Source organism: Musca domestica, unplaced genomic scaffold, assembly GCF_030504385.1.
Source record: "Musca domestica strain aabys unplaced genomic scaffold, Musca_domestica.polishedcontigs.V.1.1 9, whole genome shotgun sequence".
Taxonomy (NCBI): Eukaryota; Metazoa; Arthropoda; class Insecta; order Diptera; family Muscidae; genus Musca; species Musca domestica.
In genome coordinates, this window is record NW_026712435.1 from 19,085,448 (window position 1) to 19,107,749 (window position 22,302).

The following is a 22,302-nucleotide window of genomic DNA, read 5'->3' on the forward strand; positions in this document are numbered from 1 at the left end:
ACCAGAAGAAATGGAGTGGACCGATATTGTCAATTTTCGCACCTGACCTAGAACTGATGCAAATACTAGGATTTGCAAAGTTGGAGTAAAATCAGATTGTCCTTTCTCTTTCTGTGGAGTAAAATATTTTTTGAAACCACCCCCAACTTTTGTGAGAGAGGTACAAGAATGAGTGGACGAATATTGTCCCTCTCCGAACTAGATCTAAGATTGACAACAATATTACGATGTACAAAGTTTGAATCAAATCGGATACTCCCTTCGAGAGTTATCCTGCGTACCAGCCAACCAGGCAGGGATACGTACGGACGTATCCGTCCGTCGCTAGGACGACTCCAAATGTGATGAAATGGATTTGATCCAAAGAGACCTAGGGTCTAAAACCGTAATTTCGATAAGGCACGTTTTGGCCGTATCAAATGATATATAACCTCTTTAGCCATATGGCTGAGGATATTAAATGACTGCATTGGACCATCGCTTTGCCATATTCCTTGCTGATTTAGGATTCGACAACAGTTTGGCCGGTAAATTCTGAGCACAGAACTGCAACTGTTTTCCTCCATGTGGAAGAACAACAATGGTGTGTAATGTAAGCTCCTTCTCTCTCTCTCTTTCCCTCTCTGAAACTGAATATTCTATATCGAAAAGCTCTAAGTTTGTAAGCTAGCTACCAATTAGAAGATATAGACTGTTCGGTATTTAAACATTCAATCTCTTTCCACCCTCTCCTCCATAGAATTTATGGCCATGTCTAAGAACTCAATGAATATGATATGGATCTGAAAGGTACTCTTTCAAATTAAAGTACATTAATTCTTTTCACTTCTACCTCTGACATTCTTCTCTCTTCCATTCATAACCAATCTGCTCTTATCCCCACAAAAATAGACCTTTTCTTCAAGGCTCTTTCATCTCAAATTCAAAATTTGAAATATGCAGAATAATGGTGCGTAAAACAGTTACGTTGCAGTATTCATGATCCGTTTTCTTTTCTTTTTCCCTTCAACACAAAAGAAAGATTTGAATGAAACCCATTGAATTTTGGGGCAAATAATGATTCGAATGAAAGAAAAAATTCTATGCAAACGTTGTGTTTACATCCCTCATTCGTTGGAAGGCAAAAGCTTAACGAAGTGTTAAAAAACGTTGTCTAGAGAAATAAAAGTAACGAAAGAGAATATGAATTTTTGCTACGCCACCAGATTGTTTGGATTGCAAATTAGATGTCTGATGGGAGAGAGGTGTGCCATCAAATGTAGAAAAACATTCGACACCAAAACACGTATTCATACGAATTCACTTAACCAAGGCTGTTGATGTAGTATATTGGGGTGGAACGTTGGCTAACCATCTGCAGTTCATTCAGAGTTTGGCTGTCGGTTAGTCTCATTTTAAAGTGTATGGGAAAAATTTCACAAACATGGCACCTCATTGCTCAGATTTGCAATTTTGGCGCCCAATTAGTATTTATATATTTTGCGATTTCAGCACGAAATCCAAGTGAAAACAAGACCGATTTAATTTTCTTCGAAAATCTATCTCTCCCATTATCTTTGCGAAATCCTTGCCCTGCAGTCAAAATAATCTGTGCCCAGCACCCACCGACATCCTGTGGCTAACATGTGAGTAGAACAAAAACTTTTTTTTACCACGAATCATACAAAGCTGGTAATTTCATTCATATGTGGAACACGTGCTACAATTCAATCTAAATATGTATAAATGTACGTTCGTACATGGCATACCAAGGAAGAAGTGTAGCACATATTTTGTAAATAGAGGGAGAACTAAATGGAGGTGAGGAAAATATTAATTTTTCTCTGAATTTTATGTTTTCAATTCAAGTATTAAGAATTATTATGTGTGGATGTGTTAAAATTACAATTGAATACAGAATAGATTTAAAACCGAGTACAGACGATGAGGGTAACTGAATGAAAATTAAGATGTGTAACTGAATGAAAATTAAGATTTTTCATTGAAAACTTATTGACCATTTCGATTTTAATGCCCTTCGCCATGTAATGGAAGGGAGTATGGAGTTTGTCATGTGAAGCCTTGACATATGGAAGTGGTTTTGGAAGTGTGCACTACAAGTGCACGAAAAGTACAGAATGGTACTTTATTTGGTACTGGGTGAAGGGATAGAGATCGAATTTTGAAATTTGATATTTAGATTTTGTCTTTGGTTTGGATTTGGCGTTTGTTTCGAAATGCGTCCTATATTTGTACTAAAGGTATTAAATTGGGTATTGGGTGAAAATGTAGGATTGAAATCCTCAAATTTGATATTGAGGTCTCTGTTGGCATCTGGAATTGAGATATGGAGTAGGTTTTGAAACTATTTACTATAATTGTACTAAATAGATCTAAATTTGGTATTGGGTAAAAGGAAAAGGGCCGGAATACAAAAATTTGATATTGAGGTTTCTGTTGGTATCTGGAATTTAGATATGGAGGTGTTTTTTGGAAAAATATGTACTAGGTGTGCGAACTGTGAGATATAAAAATTGCCACAAAGTCAAATGCCATAATTTTTAAATTTTTTTTAATTTTATTGAGTGAAAGCAAAAAATGTCGGAAATAGCATAAAATTTTATAATAAATTTAGATTTGTTGCAATTGGTCATCTTTGGCACGAATTATATGGCCTTCAAATTGTCAATGAAACCGTCACACGCTGTCCGAATATTGCTCTGAAGTATTTTGGCCCATTTCCGGAGAAGCGCTTGCTTGAGGTGATCGACACTTTGGTATATTTTAGTGCCAACCTTGCTTTCCAAAATACTCCAGATACAATAGTCCAACGGATTGGTATCCGGAAATTTTGATGGCCATTGTGCGCTGGAAATGAAGCGAGGAACCTCATTTTGTAACAATTCTTGGGTGGCGCGTGTTAAGTGCGATGGTGCTGAGTCCTCTTGGAATGTCCAAGGTCTGCGGCCAAAATGTTTGCGTGCCCAAGGCTTTAATACACCCTCCAGAATATTTTCGCGATAATATTCGGCATTTGTTCTAATGCCACGGTCGATTAATACGAGCGGGCCGGCCATCACCATGGCCAGCACTTGAGTTCTGGTGGCCAACTGAAGGTGCACATTTTCAGCTGACCTCTTTGGCAAGTAAACACTATCATTTTGTTTGTTTACAAACTGCTGGACAACGAATGGTTTCTCATCGGAGAAAACCACATTCGGAAGTTCACCACTTTCGGCCAAGCGAAGCTACTCTTTAGCTCTTTTGGGTCTATTTTCTTTCTGTTGGGGTGTAAGTTCTTGCACTTTTTGGAATTTCAATGGCTTTACCCCGAGCTCATTCTTCAATATTTGCCGAAGGGAATATTGCGATATGTTCAGCTCACGAGCCATTTTTCGGTCACTGCGACGCGGGTTTCGATCAAGTCGCTTCTTTACTTTTCGAACCATTTCTGCTGATGTTGCTGTTTTCTTCCACTTCCGTCCACTTCCTTGACATCGGGCTACACTACCAGTATCACGGTAACGAGCGATGGTACGAGAAACAAGAGAGTGCTCTAACGACAGCCGCTTGTGGTTTTCCAGCCAGATATAAAGAAATCACACTATCACGCTTGAATTCCATCATGAATAACTTTTTTCTGGAAAATTCTCACCAAAATGCTTTTGTAGACTTGTTAACAATATAATGAGCTGTCACTGGAATAATTTTAACAGCTGTCGATAGAGTGGCTTAGAAATGACAGCAGTCTGAAGTTGGTTGCAGTTTTTTCATCTCACCCTGTATTTTGCCACATGAGTTATAACCCATTACAAATTCTTAATACCGAATTGTAAACTTTTCTCTTAGAAAGTGTGGCGAAAATCGTCAAAATATTGAATGTGGGGATGTACAATTATATGGGGGTTATACGAAAGCGTTGACTGTTATGGCGTATCTTCGAACTTTACCTGACTGCAGACTAAAGACAACTCTTTGTAAAATGTAGTTATTATTATATGCCGTTTGGACAGACTAAATGTATCCTCCATACTATGTATGTGGAGGGTATAAAAATTGTGAACCTCCCTTTGTAGGCGAGGTACCAGAAGCGATGGGCCGATACATATCTTTACACAAGATTTTGTCTTAGTAGAAATATTGTAAAGTGGGGAAGGTACTTGATGGAGTGGGCCGATATTGTCCGTTTTCGCGCCTGACATAGCACTGATAAAAATATTTGGATTTGCAAAAATTTGTAAAAATCGAATGATTCTTTCTCTTCCTATAAGGTAAATTATTTTCTTTGAACCTTATGAAATTTTGTGGGGAGGTACCAGATGGTGTGGGCCGATTTTGTTCATCTCCGAACTTTATCTAAGTTTGATGAAATATTTCGATGTACCAAGTTTGGACCAAATCGGATATTCCCTTCAAGAGTTATCGTACGAACCAGACATCCCTAGATCGACTCCAAATGTCCTGAAATGGATTTGGCCCAAAGAGACCCATGGGCTGAAACCGTTTTATCATTGAGGCCCGTGTTGGTCGTACCAAATGATAATTTTCCTCTGGCTGAGGGCATGAAAATGACTAGTACGGAAATGGTAAAGAATGTATTTGTCAAATTTTTTCTGACCCAGGTAACTACTTATTTCGAGTGTCATTTCTTTGTTAATATAATGAGTAAGTAATGTGATTTCTAACAGAGATTTAGCAATTCTTTGGAAGAAGTTGAATATTTAGAGACTTCTTGAGAGAATTCTACTTTGCTGCATAATTCTCTCAAGGAGTCTCTAAACATTTCACACGTCTCTGAATATTCAATTAGAAAAATGTGGCCAAAAACTTTAACATACCTTAAATCAAAAACCAGAGACCAGCAACCATTTTTGCCATCAAATGCCAAACCCAATCGCCCATAATTGGGATAATAATGTTAAATGGCTGCGGGAGTGATGCTGTAATTGTTTGGCGCTCGACATCGATGTTCGAAGTACTCCACGTGATGGCGCAGAGTTATTTGCGCTCAATTAAACACAAATTTGCCAACAATTATATTGCATCACGATACACTTACTCAGCCACTCTCCCACTCGCTCCATCGACACCACCAGCAGATTGTTGCAAGACTTGATGCGGCAGGTAACGTTACATATGCAACACCCAATTCCAAGCAAAGCAATGCGAATCGATAACAAAACTGATGCCAATACACAATGTCAGACATAAAGTGTGGTATGGATGTTTCTGGTGTCAGCTACACACACTCATCCAAACAGGCATGTGACTGTGGGTGTGTGTGCGATCCCTGCATTCATTGGAAAACTATTGGGTCCACATCGTTGCTTGCAAGGCATGCAACATATATTGCCTTCCACAAGGTTGTGATTGCACAACAAAAATAAAGGGAAATGACAGCCGGCCCGACAACCACAGCAACAACAACAACAACAACTAATCATGTGGTGCAATTTCGGAGGAATTTCTGTGGAGAATTTTTTAAATTATTTTTGCAAATTCACAAAGCGTTCACTTAATTAAGTGTGCAGGTCAATCAGTATGAGCTGAGCAGCAGTGGCGATGTCTGTTTCTGTGTGCGGTGCAACAAACATCATCCAAAGGTGGCAAAAAGTGTAATTGAAATTTATTTCAATTTTAATTATTGAATTATTATTGATTTGGAAGCTATTCAAATTAAAATATTTACATATAAACAATTAGGAGTTAATAACTCACAGGTTTCAGGTACATCTCAGAAATGGCATAGGATTAATAAGGGCTACTGAATGATACCCTACACCACCATGGCAGTTCAAACCGTAAGAAATATATGCTTGTATTGGGAATGTGTTTGAAATAATTCATACCAACTGCGATTGTTATTGTATGCGTATTATGCCTGTAGAGCGTTGAAAATTTGAAATCGCATGGAATTAATATGTGGAAGTGTTATCTCACTCTGTATCAATATCGACTACATTTGACGAAGCTACGAGACTCCTCGTTATAAATACCATGGTATAGTAGACTAAAAGGCTTAATATCACCGGGAACTGACGGCTAAAATATGAAACCAGCTCTCGCGTTATCATGAGACTGGCCCCAAACTAAAAGACTTAACCTCACCGGAAACTGGATCATATGATCCAAAATACAACCTAACCAATAAAAAAGTATCAGTCGGTTTAACCGACAGATGTATACCCTCAGCTAATGTACGATTATTTAAATATATTCTGACTTTTGTTATGATTATTCAAATTGTTGAGCCTCTATGGAGTAGATTCCGAATATTGTCCATTTCATATTTCTGTGATATCTGAGTACAAGGGCTTTTCTCTATAGAAGAATGGTAAGAACCTATAGAACCTATTTAAAGGGGGAAATATTTACAAAAGAATTGTAAAAGAGTGGAAAGTAGATATCCTGCCTAAAAAGATATATTACCTATAGAAGATTTGTAAAAGGTCTTCCCATTATAAAAAAAACCTTTTAATGACCTGCTGAAGTTCATCTCTTTACAGAAGACCTCATATAAAATCTGTAACAGGTCTTTTCTCTGTAGAAGATCTAAAATAGTTATCCTCTTTGTTGGAGGATAATTAAAATAATAATTTCTGAATATAATACCTATTAAAGGTCTTTTCTCTACTGGAGACTTGAAAATGTCACCTATTTTTAGAAAATCTGTAAAAGGTCGTCTCTCCATAGAAGAACTGTAAAAGGTCGTCTCGATTTAAGATATCTGTAAAAATCTATTTTTTATGATCACCCGTCTTTTCAGAAGCCGTTGTAAGAAGAATTCTGTTTATTTTTCACGTGGACCTGTAGAAGACATCATAAGGCCTTTTGCCTACAAAAGAAGACTTGTAAAAAGTTGTCTCTTTTAACAAGACTTGTGAATGGTAAATTCTCAATATAAGTCCTGTAAAAGGACATGTTAAAGGTATTATTTCTCTATAGAAGGCCTCTAAAGGTTTGCTCTTAATACACAAACTATTAAAGGCTTTCTCCCCACAGAAGATCTGAAAAAGGTCTTTTTGGTAGGGGATATACAAAAGACCTTATACATATCATTGGAATACATATAAATGATATTGTATTTATAGAAGTTATGTAAAAAATATTTTTCCGCCGAAGGCTGTGCAAGGCCATCTATTTAACCCTTTCAGTGTCAATGAAAATTTTTGTCGAGATAAAAATCTGAAATTCCGTACTAATTTACTAAAATGTGCTCAGAAATTCGAAAACGAAACTAATAGAATAGAACTGCAATATTTTTAAACAGCGAACGTGTCTGTTATTAAAAAATATCAAAAATAACGGTTCGTAAGAAAAACAAAAAATGGCAAAGAAAGAGAGTACTTTTAAATGTCAAATATATTTGACAAAAACACTGAAAGGGTTAAACAGTGTCCGTATAAGGTCCAAGTATTCGTAAAGTCCCCATAAAGTATATGTTCGTAATCAGCATAAATTTCTAAGTCAATTTGACGATGTCCGTCTATCTCTCTGTTCGTCCGCGGGTGAGACGAAACAACTGAAACTAAACTTCAGACTGCTGTCATTGGAAGGAAGTGGACGGAAGAAAACAGCAACATCATCGAAAACTAAAGAAGCGACATGATCGAAACCCGCGTCGCAGTGGCCGAAAAATAGCTCGTGAGCTGAACACATCGCCATATTCCATTCGGCAAATATTGAAAAATGAGCTCGGGGTAAAGCCATTGAAATTCCAAAAAGTGCAAGAACTTACACCACAACTGGTGAACTGCCGAATTTGGTTTTCTCCAATGAGAAAACATTCGTTGTAAAGCAGGTTGTAAACAAACAAAATTAACCTGTTTACTTGCCAAAGACGTCAGCTGGAAATGTGCACCTTCGGTTGGCCACCAGAACTCAAGCGCCGGACATGGTCATGGTGTGGGCCAACGAATAAATGCCTAATATTGTCGCGAAAATATTCTGGAGGGTGTATTAAAGCCTTGGGCACGCAAACGTTGTGGCCGCAGACCTTGGACATTCCAACAGGACTCAGCACCACCGCACTCAGCACGCGCCACCCAAGAATGGTTATAAAATGAGGTTCCTCGGTTCATTTCCAGTGCAGAATGGCCACCAAAATCTCCGGATACCAATCCGTTGGACTATTGTGTCTAGAGTATTTTGGAAAGCAAGGTTGGCACTAAAAATTACCAAAGTGTCGATCACCTCAAGCAAAATATATATAAGTTAACACCAGACATATTCAAATTCAACATTAGCAACCCAAAGAATTCATCAACCAAAGTATAAGCGTGTCATTTTGCTGACACTGCAGTTCCCACCGAAACACTGACAACAACATCCAACAGGCAGACAGCAACATTCCATCGCCAACACGAGCAGGTGTCCAGTATCATCTGGGTGCATGAATCCAAAGTATAAGTTAGGGTAGTTTTATTTCATTATTCACTTTTTAGTCCGGAACCTTAACCAATAAAGACGTGATTGCTTGCAGTAAGCAGCAATCACAAATTTTAAAAAAAAATAAATAAATTAACATTGAATTAATTGGCGCCCGAGAGCAGGGACCTGTTTTTAAACAGGTACTCGAAACCCGAAGAAAGGATTTCCGACAAAAGTCAAGCCTTCAGGTGGCGCCCCAGTAACTTAATTGTGAAAAGGACGTAACGTTATGTTACAGCCCCTAAAGCCCGCGACGCGGATCACTAGATTACGGTAGTTTACAAATAAAAATTTTAAAAAAGTGAAAGTAAAATAAAAACATTGATACAAGAATTGTGAAAAATGAAAAACTATTAAAGAAAATAAAAAAAACTCCTGAAAAATTAAAAAACAAAGTAAATTAAATTAAATAAAAAGTGAGAATTTTAAAAAAAAAAAAAAAATAAAAAAAAAGTATCAAAATAAAGGAAATTTTTAAAAAAGTGAAAGTAAAATAAAAACATTGATACAAGAATTGTGAAAAATGAAAAACTATTAAAGAAAATAAAAAAAAACTCCTGAAAAATTAAAAAACAAAGTAAATTAAATTAAATAAAAAGTGAGAATTTAAAAAAAAAAAAAAAAAAATAAAAAAAAATATCAAAATTAAAATGATAATTACAAAATGAAAACTTAGAAAAAAAAAAAAAACTTGTGAAAACTTAAATGCAAAGTAAATTAAATGAAGTGAGAAATAAAAGAGAAACAATTGTGAGAAATTATAAAAAAAAAAAGAGATAAAAAATAAAGCAATTTAAACAAGTTTGAATGAATATAAATAAAAATAAAGTTAAGACAGAAATAAAAATTAAAATAAAAAATTGTTTGAACAATATTAAATATTTTAACAATTTATAAATAAAAGTGAAAAAAATCGGACACAACAAAACTTTGAAAACTTTGAAAGGACTAAGAAAAACGATCATCTCATCTCATCTCATCTGTACTAGAAGGATGCTACCCCAGACTCTAATGATGCTGCTATTGTAAGAATAACTTTAAGAATTCAAATTAAGAACAAATTTAGTTCCTAACATTTTATAGTTATAGTTATTTGTTACCTATGAAATTTTTTTTTTTTTTGTTCCCAATACTGATAAATAACGTAACTTTGATAGCTCCACCTTTCCTTTTGATAAAGAGAAAAAAATGTTAGAATCAGTGGATGATATTGCCGAAAAATTAAATAGAATTACGATGAATCCATCTTCAAATAACATGGAGACTCAAACAAGGGCAAACACCCTTACATCAGGTAGTTCAGCACTCACGGACAGACAAAGAAATGAAATCACACGAATGATTACAAACCTTTTGGCCGGACGAGACGAAACGTTTGACGATGGTAGTGACATACCGGTAGGAACAGTCTCCTCGAGACTGGAGGAACTGGACAAAGTTCCAGATATAGTGAAATCCTTGAGGGAATTTTCGGGAAAACCCGGAGAATTCAGCTCTTGGAGGAAATCAGTCGAAAGGGTGATTGATTTATACTCATCACTTCGTGGTACCGGGAAATACTACGCAATTTTGCATACAATTCGTACGAAAATTATAGGTGAGGCCGATACTGCTTTAGAATCCTATAGGACTCCATTGGATTGGGCCAAAATACGCAAATGTCTGATGGTGCACTACGCGGATAAACGAGATATAGGTACACTAGAGTACCAAATGAATGTTTTGTGTCAGGGGCACAGAGGTGTCACAGAGTTCTATCAGGACGTCTATCAAACACTATCTCTAATTTTGGATAAGGTTTCCTGCCTGGAATTGGACGACGGTAGTCTCAGAGCCATGACGAATACATATCGAGAGAAGGCACTTGATACCTTCATAAGAGGCCTGAACGGCGACCTTCCTAGGCTGCTCAGTGTCAAGGGTCCTACATCTCTACCAGAGGCTCTACATCTTTGTTTGAAGCTAGACAATATGGCATTTCGGAGAGATTATGCCCAGAAGGGAGGCCATAGACAGGAACCATTGAGGATGTCAACTGGTTCGAAATTTTACCCAGAATTGGCAAATATTCCGACTCATAGGCCTAGAGTATCCCCAGCTTTTCCATTTCCGAACAATTTGAATATGCAGAATCAGCGTCCTCAGTTTGGGGGACAACCATTTGCTCATCGTCCTCAGCAATTCTTTCAACGAAATCAGATGGGAGGACACCAAATCACTCGTCCTTATACGGGAACCCAGAATTTTCCTCAGAACCAATTTAGACAATTTCCCTCACAATTTTACAATAACCAGAGTAAGCCAGAACCCATGGATATTGACAGGTCAATACAAGTAAGACCCCAACAGAACCAGAATTTTAAAAGACCTGCCCAGTTTTCGGTACAGACTCCTATGAATAAGATTCAGCGTAATTTTCATGTAAACGTGGATAATCAATACCCAGATATTGAGAACCAATCCCCAAATATCGACGATTACCGAGACAACAGTGACTATCAGCCAGTAGACGAAAATGACACAGGGAATTACGGACAACAGGATATAATACCGGACGATTACCAGGAACGTAACCCCGATGACATTCCAGCCAACTTCATAGATATGAATTTTTTAGATTAAACTGTTCCTCGTTGCCATACTTTCAAGTCAAAACGAGGGACGGGAAGACATTAGACTTTTTATTGGATACAGGAAGCAGTAAAAATTATATAAGACCAACTTTGGTCCTGAGACCCAAGTTGAATGACAATAGGTTTAGCGTAAAATCTGTAGGCGGCGATGTGGAAGTTTCACACCACACTCTTCTTAACATGTTCGGCGTCAATGACGTCCCACTAAAATTCTTCCTTCTACCTGGTTTGGTATCTTTCGACGGGATTTTGGGGAATGACAGCTTGAAGGAATTATCGGCAGTAATTCATACTTCCGAAGATTATTTCCAAGTAAGAGGTGGCAAGAAAATTGCCATTAGACAGAGAATATCCCAGAATGTTAATAGTCTGGAGCTGGAGGCTGATCATCTATCATTAAGTCAGAGGAGTTCTCTCAATAATATTGCAAGGCAGCACCGGAACCTGTTCTCAGATCCGGATGAGAGATTAACATACACCTCTGTTGTGGTTGGAGAAATCCGAACTGAAAACGAATCTCCAATCTATACGCGAAGTTATCCTTACCCAATGGCATTAAAAGATGTCGTGGAGGAAGAGATTCGTCGTCTCCTTCGGGATGGCATCATAAGACCATCCAGATCCCCGTACAACTCCCCTATTTGGGTAGTGCCCAAAAAGGAGGACAGTTCTGGTCGAAAAAAATATCGTTTGGTCGTTGACTTTAGAAAGCTCAACGCCGTCACCATACCGGATAAATATCCGATTCCCGAGGTGACGGAAGTCCTATCTAACCTAGGGGGGAATCAATATTTTACGGTCATTGATCTTAAAAGCGGTTTCCATCAAATACCCCTACGGGAGGAGGATAGACAGAAAACCGCATTCTCAATCAACAATGGCAAGTACGAGTTCACGAGACTGCCATTTGGCCTGAGGAACGCGCCAGCAATATTTCAGCGAACGCTGGACGATATACTCAGAGAATTGATTGGAAAAATCTGTTTTGTTTACATCGATGATATTATCATCTTTGGCAAGGACGAGAAGTCACACGCCGAGAACATAAAGAAAGTTTTCCAAACACTAGAGTCCGCTAATATGAAGATCCAGTTGGACAAGTGTTCATTCTTTAAACAAGAAGTGGAATTTTTGGGATTTATTGTGTCGAGGGATGGTATAAAAACCAACCCAAAGAAAGTGGAAGCCATTCTTAATTTCCCGATTCCTAAGACACTTAAGGAACTTCGTTCTTTCCTTGGCCTCTCGGGCTACTATCGAAGGTTCGTAAGGGGATATGCCGATGTAGCAAAGCCGCTGACATCGCTCCTCAGAGGGGAGGAAGGCAGAATTCCAAAGACAGCTTCCAGTCAAATTCCGGTGACATTAGATGTTTCCGCCGTAGAAGCTTTCAACGAGCTAAGAAATGCATTGGTTTCAAACGATGTGATACTTGCGTATCCAGATTTCAGAGAAGATTTTGACCTAACGACGGATGCCTCCAGTGTCGCTCTTGGAGCAGTGTTGAGTCAAAAGGGAAGACCAATTGCATTCATTTCAAGAACTCTGGATGAAACAGAGGAGCATTACGCCACAAATGAGAGGGAAATGTTGGCCATCATATGGGCCCTCACTACCTTGAGGAATTATCTATACGGATCGAAGAAAGTTATAATTTATACCGACCACCAACCCCTCACTTACGCCATTAGTAACAAAAATAGCAATGCGAAGATGAAACGCTGGAAATGTACTCTGGAGGAATATAATTACGAATTGCGGTACAAACCCGGAAGACAGAATGTCGTAGCAGATGCTCTGTCTAGAACGGTACAGAAGGACAATAATGCTATTACTCCGATTAATTCACTGACTCCCACACAGCATAGTGCGGAGAGCTCACCAGAGACCCTTATACCCAGTGTTGAGTCACCCATTAATGTTTTCAAGAACCAGCTTCTCATAAGTGTGGATGACACATCAACGTACCAGTTCAATGTTGTTTTCCCAAGCATCCACCGACACACAATTACTGAACCACATTATGACGAACGAAAACTTCAAACAATCTTGAAGAGGTATTTGAACCCGTCTGTAATTAACGGAATCAAGGCACCCGAACAAATAATGGGAAAAATTCAGAACATTTATCCACTCCATTTTAGCCAGTACAAATGCAGGTTTACTCAGAAGGTAGTAGAAGATATATTATCAGAAAATGACCAGGAAAGAATAATTATTGATACCCACAATAGAGCCCATAGGAACGACAGAGAGAACAAAACACAGATTTTGGAAAATTATTATTTTCCAGGGATGTCGGGAAAAATAAAGCGAATTATAAAACTGTGCACGACGTGTAAGAAAAACAAATACGAGAGACATCCCAATGAACCTTACCTTTGTGAGACGCCTATTCCAAATTACCCAGGTCATACTATTCATATTGATATATTCTCTACAGATAGGAAATTAGTTCTGACCTCCATTGACAAATTCTCAAAGTACGTTAAAGTGAAAATACTAGGCGGAAGATCTACTGAGGCTATTAGAAGACCACTGAGGGAATTATTATTCTCTTACGGAGTTCCGAAGAATGTGGTAATGGACAACGAACCGTCTCTAAATTCCAGTTCGATATTATTCATGATGAAGGACGAATTAGGAATAAATATTTTTACGACCCCATCCTACAGGAGCGAGGCTAACGGACAGATAGAACGCTTTCATTCTACCCTCGCTGAGATAATGAGATGTTTGAAAAGTGATGGAACATCCAGGAATTTTGAGGAATTACTGGAGAGGGCTGTTAATGAATACAATCACTCGATTCACTCCACGGTGAATAGAAGACCTGTTGATTTGTATTTTGGACGCACAATTGACTTTTCTCCACAAGACATAGAGACTACCAGACGGAATATTGTTGACAAACTCAGACAGAAACAGGCCAACGACTTGACGTATCATAACAAAAAGAAACGACCAGTTAAGGATTATATTCCCGGACAATTAATTTATGTAAGCAACAACAAAAGGTTAGGAACGAAACTAAGCGACCGTTACAAAGAGGAAATAGTTAAGGAAAACCGGAATACCACCGTTTTGACCGAAAGCGGAAGGGCTATTCACAAAAGCCATATTAGAAATTAATAAAATCCTAAATTTTACAGATTGTTTCCTGGAAACGCCCTGGCTGACTTCAGCATCCTCGACTACTCGAACGCAAGACTCATTTCAATTCATAATGGAATAGCAAGGAAACAGAACGGGACATTTAAAGTAATTCATTCAATAGATCTTGAACAGTATGAAAACCTCACTCGTGAAACCGAACACATTCTAGACAAATTCGTGAACCTAGACCATCCTCTCCGTCCATTTATGAAGCAACAATTAATTGACATCAATGGACTATTAGACCGTCTGATGCCGCACAGAGAGAAAAGATCGATAGACTTCATAGGAAGTGCTTGGAAGTGGATTGCAGGCAGTCCAGATAGTCATGATTTTCAGATCCTAGAACAGAAAATTGGCAATATTTTGGAAAATAACAATAGACAGCTGATAATAAACCAATTAATTTCGGAAAGAATAACCGAAATAACTAATAAGACGAATGAAATAATAAAAAGGGAAGGGTGGAACGATGAAGTAGTATCCAAAATCGAAAGAAAACTTAATTTTATTGAAAAAGAGTTACAAAACGTAGAGTTTGCAATACAGTGGGCTAAAGCTAATATCGTCAATTCATTTCTGCTTTCTAAAATCGAAATCGATCAAATAAACACTGTTTTTGAAAAATATAATATTCCTACTTATTCGATAGATGAACTATTAACTTTTGGATCCGTAAAAATTGTTACAAATAAACGAGAAATTTTGTACATCCTTAGTATCCCTGTAACTCAAGAAGAAGTTTGTAAAGTATATTTCATAAAACCTATGAAAACTGGAGATGTAATTGATAAAATTGAATACGAAAAAATTTTGGAATGTAATAAAGAATTATTTGGAATAAAAACAGAATGTAAAAGTAATTACGACATAACAATTTGTAATAGAGATAAGCTTATTTCATTAAGAAATGATAATTGTATAACTAATTTGTTCAAAAGTAGAGTAGGGAAATGCACCCAAATAAACAACGAACACATACCAACAATTGAAGAGATCGGATCGGACTTGCTCTTGCTGAACCAATATCAAGGCGCTATCAGTGTAGACAACGAGCAGATTTTTTTAAACGGGACTTATCTCATCAAACATTTCAACGTCACTATAAGAATCGATGGCCACAGTTACAGTTCAAGAGGAATAAGTGCCAATAAACCTCTTCCCGCCTTTTTGCAACCAAAAGGTCCAAAAGACAAATTAGAAGAAGTAATATCATTGGAGCTGCTTAAACAGTTGAACGTAAAGAACATCGAACGAATACGATCTATGGAAACCAAGGGTACCTTAGCAGTCGGCATCGGTTGTGTTTCTGCAATAATCCTTACAACTATAACAATAATATCACTGAGAAGAAAATATGCAAAAAACTCCGAAAATAATAATCTGAAAATCGAAGATGCCCCAGGAGATGAAATAGAGATTGCGGAAGTAAATTTACCTACAACTTCGAAAGAAACTAAAACATCCAGCATCTACAATATTCATTCATTTTGAACAATCGGGACGATTGTATTTAAGAGGGGAGGAGTTAACACCAGACATATTCAAATTCAACATTAGCAACCCAAAGAATTCATCAACCAAAGTATAAGCGTGTCATTTTGCTGACACTGCAGTTCCCACCGAAACACTGACAACAACATCCAACAGGCAGACAGCAACATTCCATCGCCAACACGAGCAGGTGTCCAGTATCATCTGGGTGCATGAATCCAAAGTATAAGTTAGGGTAGTTTTATTTCATTATTCACTTTTTAGTCCGGAACCTTAACCAATAAAGACGTGATTGCTTGCAGTAAGCAGCAATCACAAATTTTTAAAAAAATAAATAAATTAACATTGAATTAATTTATATATACAGTAGCGTGCAAAACCGATCACACCTTCTGCGGTTTTAGATATTAAGCTCTGTAAAAATATTTGTACGCAATTAAATGAAATGAAACTTTGTTGATTCATTACTAGAAACAAAACAAAACAAATGGCATACAACACTATTTAGTATAACCAGGTTGTGCAGGATACTATGTAATAAACATGAGAGACATCACATATGTTCAGTTTTGCACGTTTCGCATTTATTCAAAAAGCAGAAAGTTAATGTAGAAATGTAAACAAATATTTACCGTTATTGGTCTCTCATGCTTTTGTTGATCTCTCATTGGTTTTTACTCTTTATCTTAGTTTGGTATTTTACTTTGATATTAGTTCTTAACACGTGTTGAAAGTGATCGATTTAATAAAATTATCATTTAATAAAAAATGAAAAAACTTAGCGTAGAACTAGAAAATAGTGTCGTGGTGTTAACGGAAAAAGGACATTCTACCAGAGAAATAGCCGAAAAATTGAATATTGGTCAAAGCACTGTAGTTAAAGTCCAGAAAAGAAAAAATATTGTGCGAGCGCCAAATGTTGGAGGTCGACCGAGACAACTTTCTGACGCGGATGCCCGCTTAATGGAACGAGAAATGAGAAAAGATAGTTCCATAACACCTAAACAAGCTGCAGATGCATTAAATAAGAATGTAAGCGAGTGGACCGCCCGTAGAGCGTTGCATAGAATTGGATTGCTATCAGCAGTAAAGAAGAAGAAACCGGCTTTATCCGCTAAAAATGTTAAAGCTCGTTTAGCATTCTGCAAGAAACATGTGAATTGGAGTGTTGAGGATTGGAGGCGAGTCATTTGGTCGGACGAAGTAAAAATAAACCGATTTCAATCAGACGGAATAAGTTACTACTGGCGTCGTCCCAAAGAAACCATCCAAAGGCATCACGTGAAACAAACAGTGAAACATGGTGGAGGTAGTTTGATGGTGTGGGGCTGTTTTACATGGCATAATATTGGACCAATTGTTAAAATAAGTGGGATAATGAAGAAGGAGGACTACCTGGATATTTTGAAGTCAAATTTACCAGACTTCGTACAATCCAGTCCATACTCGGAGGAGCAAGTCATTTTCCAACAGGATGGAGACCCGAAACACACCGCCAAAATAGTAAAAGAGTGGTTTTCCCAACAAACATTTAAGCTTATGGAGTGGCCCGCACAATCACCCGATCTCAATCCAATTGAGAATTTGTGGTCCATTTTGAAAAAAAGACTTGGAAAATACAAGAGAGCTCCTGAGAATATGGATGAACTCTGGCGGCGTGTACAATTTGAATGGGGACAAATTCCTGACAATTTTATCCAAAATTTAGTGGAAAGTATGCCCAAACGTATGAAAGGTGTCATAAAAAATAAAGGGTTATGGACAAAATACTAAGAATTTGGAAAACAACGAATATATGCGAAACGTGCAAAACTGAGCACATGGAGTTCCTCTTATGTTTATAATAAATTATCCCGAATATGTATACACTTTAAGTTGATTTCAGCCTTAATATTATTATAATGAATTAAATAAAATATAACATAAGTTTCATTTAATTTGATTGACTTTAAATATTGTTACACAGCTTAACTGCCAAATTTTGCAAAACATGTGATCGGTTTTGCACGCTACTGTATATATATATATATATATATATATATATATATATATAAAACAAAATTTTGAAAACCATACCCTCAAACAAGCATCCAACTCCCTTCAAATTTCACACATCCAAATATTTCTGCTAACACAAGATCTTTTTTGAAGATGATATATATCTGCGAATCTCTCCTGGTACCACTCCCACAATTTTGAATACTTTTATCAATCAAAACCTGCGAAACAAGTCGGCGATTCTTCTTTCTTCATAAGTTGTTATATCTAAATATTTTTTAGACAAGAAACTTGAAATGAATTTGTGATTTCACATAAAATTGGATATAAATTTTCAATTTTCTTGTAATTTTTCCCATACCAATATTTCTATTTGTATTAGATGAAGTATTAAAATGGAATACTTCGGTCCACTATATCTGGTACCTCGCGCACAATTTATAATTTTCTAAAAATTAACCTATATAGTCCAAACCTGGCACGTCACACAATTTATATAATATTTATTAGTTATGCAAAACTGCATCCTTATCCCTTATTTATGTCATGGGAAGTAAATAGTTACCAAACTGCTAACTATTATTTCGATGAGGCAAATTTTGGACGGATCAAACCATATTTTAGCCATATGGCTGAGGGTATAATAATCACATACCAGCCATAGCCAATTTCGAGTTTTATTTAGATAAAAAGACTAAAAATCACATATTTTTCATGATTTCTTCAAAATTAGTAAAAAAAATCGTAATTACCTGTTTCAACTTTCATTTCGAAGCAAAATAGTTTTCCCACTTTCAACAGCAAATTTTCTATAAATCGTTTTTAGCATTCATTGTCGTTATAGAAATGTCTTTTGAAATGTATTTTTAATGGTATCTTAAGTGATCATCATGTGGCACCTTATACGGTGGCAAAGAAGAAAAACGTGTGAAGATATGAAAAGAAAACCTCACAACAAAACAAAATGTTACAACATTTCTGTAATGTTTTCCATCGACGAACAGCATTTTTCATATGACAATGTCATACCAATTCGCATTTGATTGGCAAGAGTATTTTCGAAGAGTAATCTTTTTTGTGGCATAGTTTGAGTTGGGTTTGTTATTTCGTCTGTATGTAATCGTAATTAAATATTTTCAGATCATATCGAGTAGTTGTGTGCGTATGTTCTTGATTAAACTAAAATTGAATTGAATTGAACAGACTTTAAATATTTTAAGAGATGCCAATTTTTGTTCAAATGGTGAAATGGCGGAGTTGTAACATGTCATACTTTCAATGCGCAGTCCGTTGAACGTAATATCCTTTGATTTTATAGTCGGACGTCTCTTTTTGCTACCGTAACTCATTACTTGGTAATGGAAAAGTAACTTATATAACATTTTATATTTTAAACGAATAATGCATTGTACAGGGTAAGAATAAAAAAACTGCAACAAAGTCAAACGTCATGATTTTTACATTTTTTTTTTTAATTTTATAGAATGAAATCCAAAATTGTCGGAAATAGCATACAATTTTAGAATAAGTTTAGATTTGTTCGCATTGGTCATCTTTGATACGAATTATGGCCTTCAAACGGCCAATGAACCGTCACACGCTGCCCGAATGTTGCTCTGCGGTATTTTGACCCGTTCCCGGCGAAGCGCTTGCTTGAGGTGATCAACACTTTGGTATTTTTTAGTGCCAACCTTGCTTTCCAAAATACTCCCGACACAATAGTCCAACGGTATTGGTATTGGTATTGGTATGAAGCGAAGAACCTCATTTTGTAACTATTCTTGGGTGGCGCATGCTGAGTGCGATGTTGCTGAGTCCTGGAATGTCCAAGGTCTGCGGCCAAAATGTTTGCGTGCCCAAGGCTTTAATACACCCTCCAGAATATTTTCGCGATAATATTCGGCATTTATTCTGATCAGCTGTTATAGCGGCCCACACCATTGCCAAGGCCGGCGCTTAAGTTCTGGTGGCCAACCGAAGGTGCACATTTTCAGCTGACCTCTTTGGCAAGAAAACACGATAATTTTGTTTGTTTACAAACTGCTGGACATTGAATGTTTTCTCATCGGAAAAAATCAAATTCGGCAGTTCACCACTTTCGGTCAAGCGAAGCAACTCTTTAGCTCTTTTGAGTTCTTGCACTTTTTGGAATTTCAATGGCTTTACCCTGAGGTAATATTTAAATATTTGCCGAATGGAATATTGCGATATGTTCAGCTCACGAGCCATTTTTCAGCCACTGCGACGCGGGTTTCGATCGAATCGCTTCTTTACTTTTCGAACCATTTCTGCTGATGTTTCTGTTTTCTTCCATCCACTTCCTTGACGTCGGGCTACGCTACCAGTATCACGATAACGAGCGATGGTACGAGACACAAAAGATTTATTCACATTTAAATGCTGGAGTGCTCTAACGATAGCCACTTGTGGTTTTTCAGCCAAATATAAAGAAATCACACTATCACGCTTTAAATTCATCACGAATAACTTTTTTTCTGGAAAATTCTCACTAAAATGCTTTTGTACGCTTGTAAACAATATGTATGAGCGGTCAATGGAATAATTTTAACAGCTGTCGGACGAGTGGCTTAGAAAAACCGGTATTCTGAAGTTGCTTGCAGTTTTTTCATCTCACCCTGTATATTATTGTTATTATATAAAATTGTTAACAGAAGATCCGCAAGCTCTCATTGTGGCATACAGATTTCGTCGCTACCAATCTTCTATTATACATGTTTTTCGTTTTCTTTTTCCACACATTATTATTTTCATACTGCCATTTTCGTTTCTGTTCACATGGTGTGATGGAAAATGAAATGATTAATGACGTCTTGTGGCACATTGACAGTTCTGTTGTTATAACCCGGCCATACAAATGGGCAGCATATAATATTTTCTCTTTTGTATGTATGCATGTATGTATGTGTGCATGTCATATGGATATGAGGTAGCAATTCAAGCCTACCATTGAGATTTTTACACCCTCCACCATATATAGTATGGAGGGTATATTAAGTTCTTCATTCCGCTTGTAACTCATCGAAATAATAATTTTAGACATGACAAAGTATATATATATTTAACCAGGGTAAAATTCTACGACGATTTAGCCCTGTCCGTCCGTCGATCTGTCAAAACAAATAAAGATAGGAAGCAAAAACTTTGCGCAGATCAGTCTCTTGTATGCAGACATGTCAAGTTCAAAGATGGGCTATATGGGTCCACGATCGTGTGATTTCCATTTTCAATGGAATTGTCTGAAGGAGTTCCTTGTGAATACTTTACCCCCTGGAAGAGTATTGTCTATATAGATCCACGATATCGCATACCCCCATATAATGGTACCTCCCTATATTCGGTATTTTGATGATTTTAGCTGCATTTTTCAATGGAATTGCTCAAAACTCCACACTAGATGTTCTTTCTTCGCACTTCACCCCTTGGAAGAGAAAAGTCTATAAAGGTCCACGATATGGAATATCGAATACCATTCGATATTTTGAGCATTTTGGTTTCCTCCGATGAGAAAACATTCGTCGTCAAGCAGTTCGTTTTTACTTTCCAACGACGTCAGCTGAAAAGGTGCACCTTCGGTTGGCCACCAGAACTCAAGCGCTGGCCATGGTGTGGGTCGCCTTAGCAGACTATGGTCGCTCTCCACTCGTATTAATCGACCGTGGCATCAGAATAAATACCGAATATTATCGCGAAAATATTGTGGAAGGTGTATTAAAGCCTTGGGCACGCAAATATTTTGGCCGCAGACCTTGGACATTTCAACAGGACTCAACAACATCGCACTCAGCACGCGCCACCCAAGAATGGTTACAAGATGAGGTTCCTCGCTTTATTTCCAGCGCTCAATGGCCACCAAAATATCCCGATACCAACGCGTTGGACTATTGTGTCTGAAGTATTTTAGAAAGCAAGGGTGCGAAATCCTCAAGCAAGCGCTTCGCCGGGAATGGGTCAAAAAATCGCCGAGCAACATTCGGGCAGCGTGTGACGGTTTCATTGGCCGTTTGAAGGCCATAATTCGTATCAAAGGTGACCAATTCGAACAAATCTAAACTTATTCTAAAATTTGATGCTATTTCCGATATTTTTTGATTTCATTCAATAAAATTAAAAAAAACGTGAAAGTATGACGTTTGACTTTGTTGCAGTTTTTTTATCTCACCCTGTATATCCCATCTCCACACAAGATTTTGTGTTGATAGAAAAAATGCGATGTGCCAAGTTTCAAATGAATCGAAACCTTCATACCAGATGTTGTGTTAATGGAAATATTGAGATCGGTCGACTTTGATAGGAATCGGATGTCCATACGAGCTTCGTGTCTATACAAAATTTTGTCCCTTTGCGGAGGAGGTACCGGAAGCAGTGGACCGTTATTTCCGATTTTTACACCAGATATTGTTCTTATAAATATTATGCGATATGTGGAATTTTTAGTCAATCGAACTCTTATTTCACATTTTATAAGAGTTAGAATTATTTCAAATTTTGACCCTTCGTTGGGGAGGTACTTAACCTCTATTAGGTAAATTATTTTCTTTGAAAATATTGAACTTTTGTGGGGGAGGTACCAGAAGAAATGGTCCGATCTCTA

General features: G+C 37.2%; 1 protein-coding gene across 3 annotated transcripts in view; it reads right to left on the reverse strand.

Annotated features, from left to right (window-relative positions):
• Positions 1–22,302, reverse strand: part of LOC101893229 (capon-like protein) — a 506,622-nt gene that overhangs the window by 319,358 nt on the left and 164,962 nt on the right. The window lies entirely within an intron of this gene.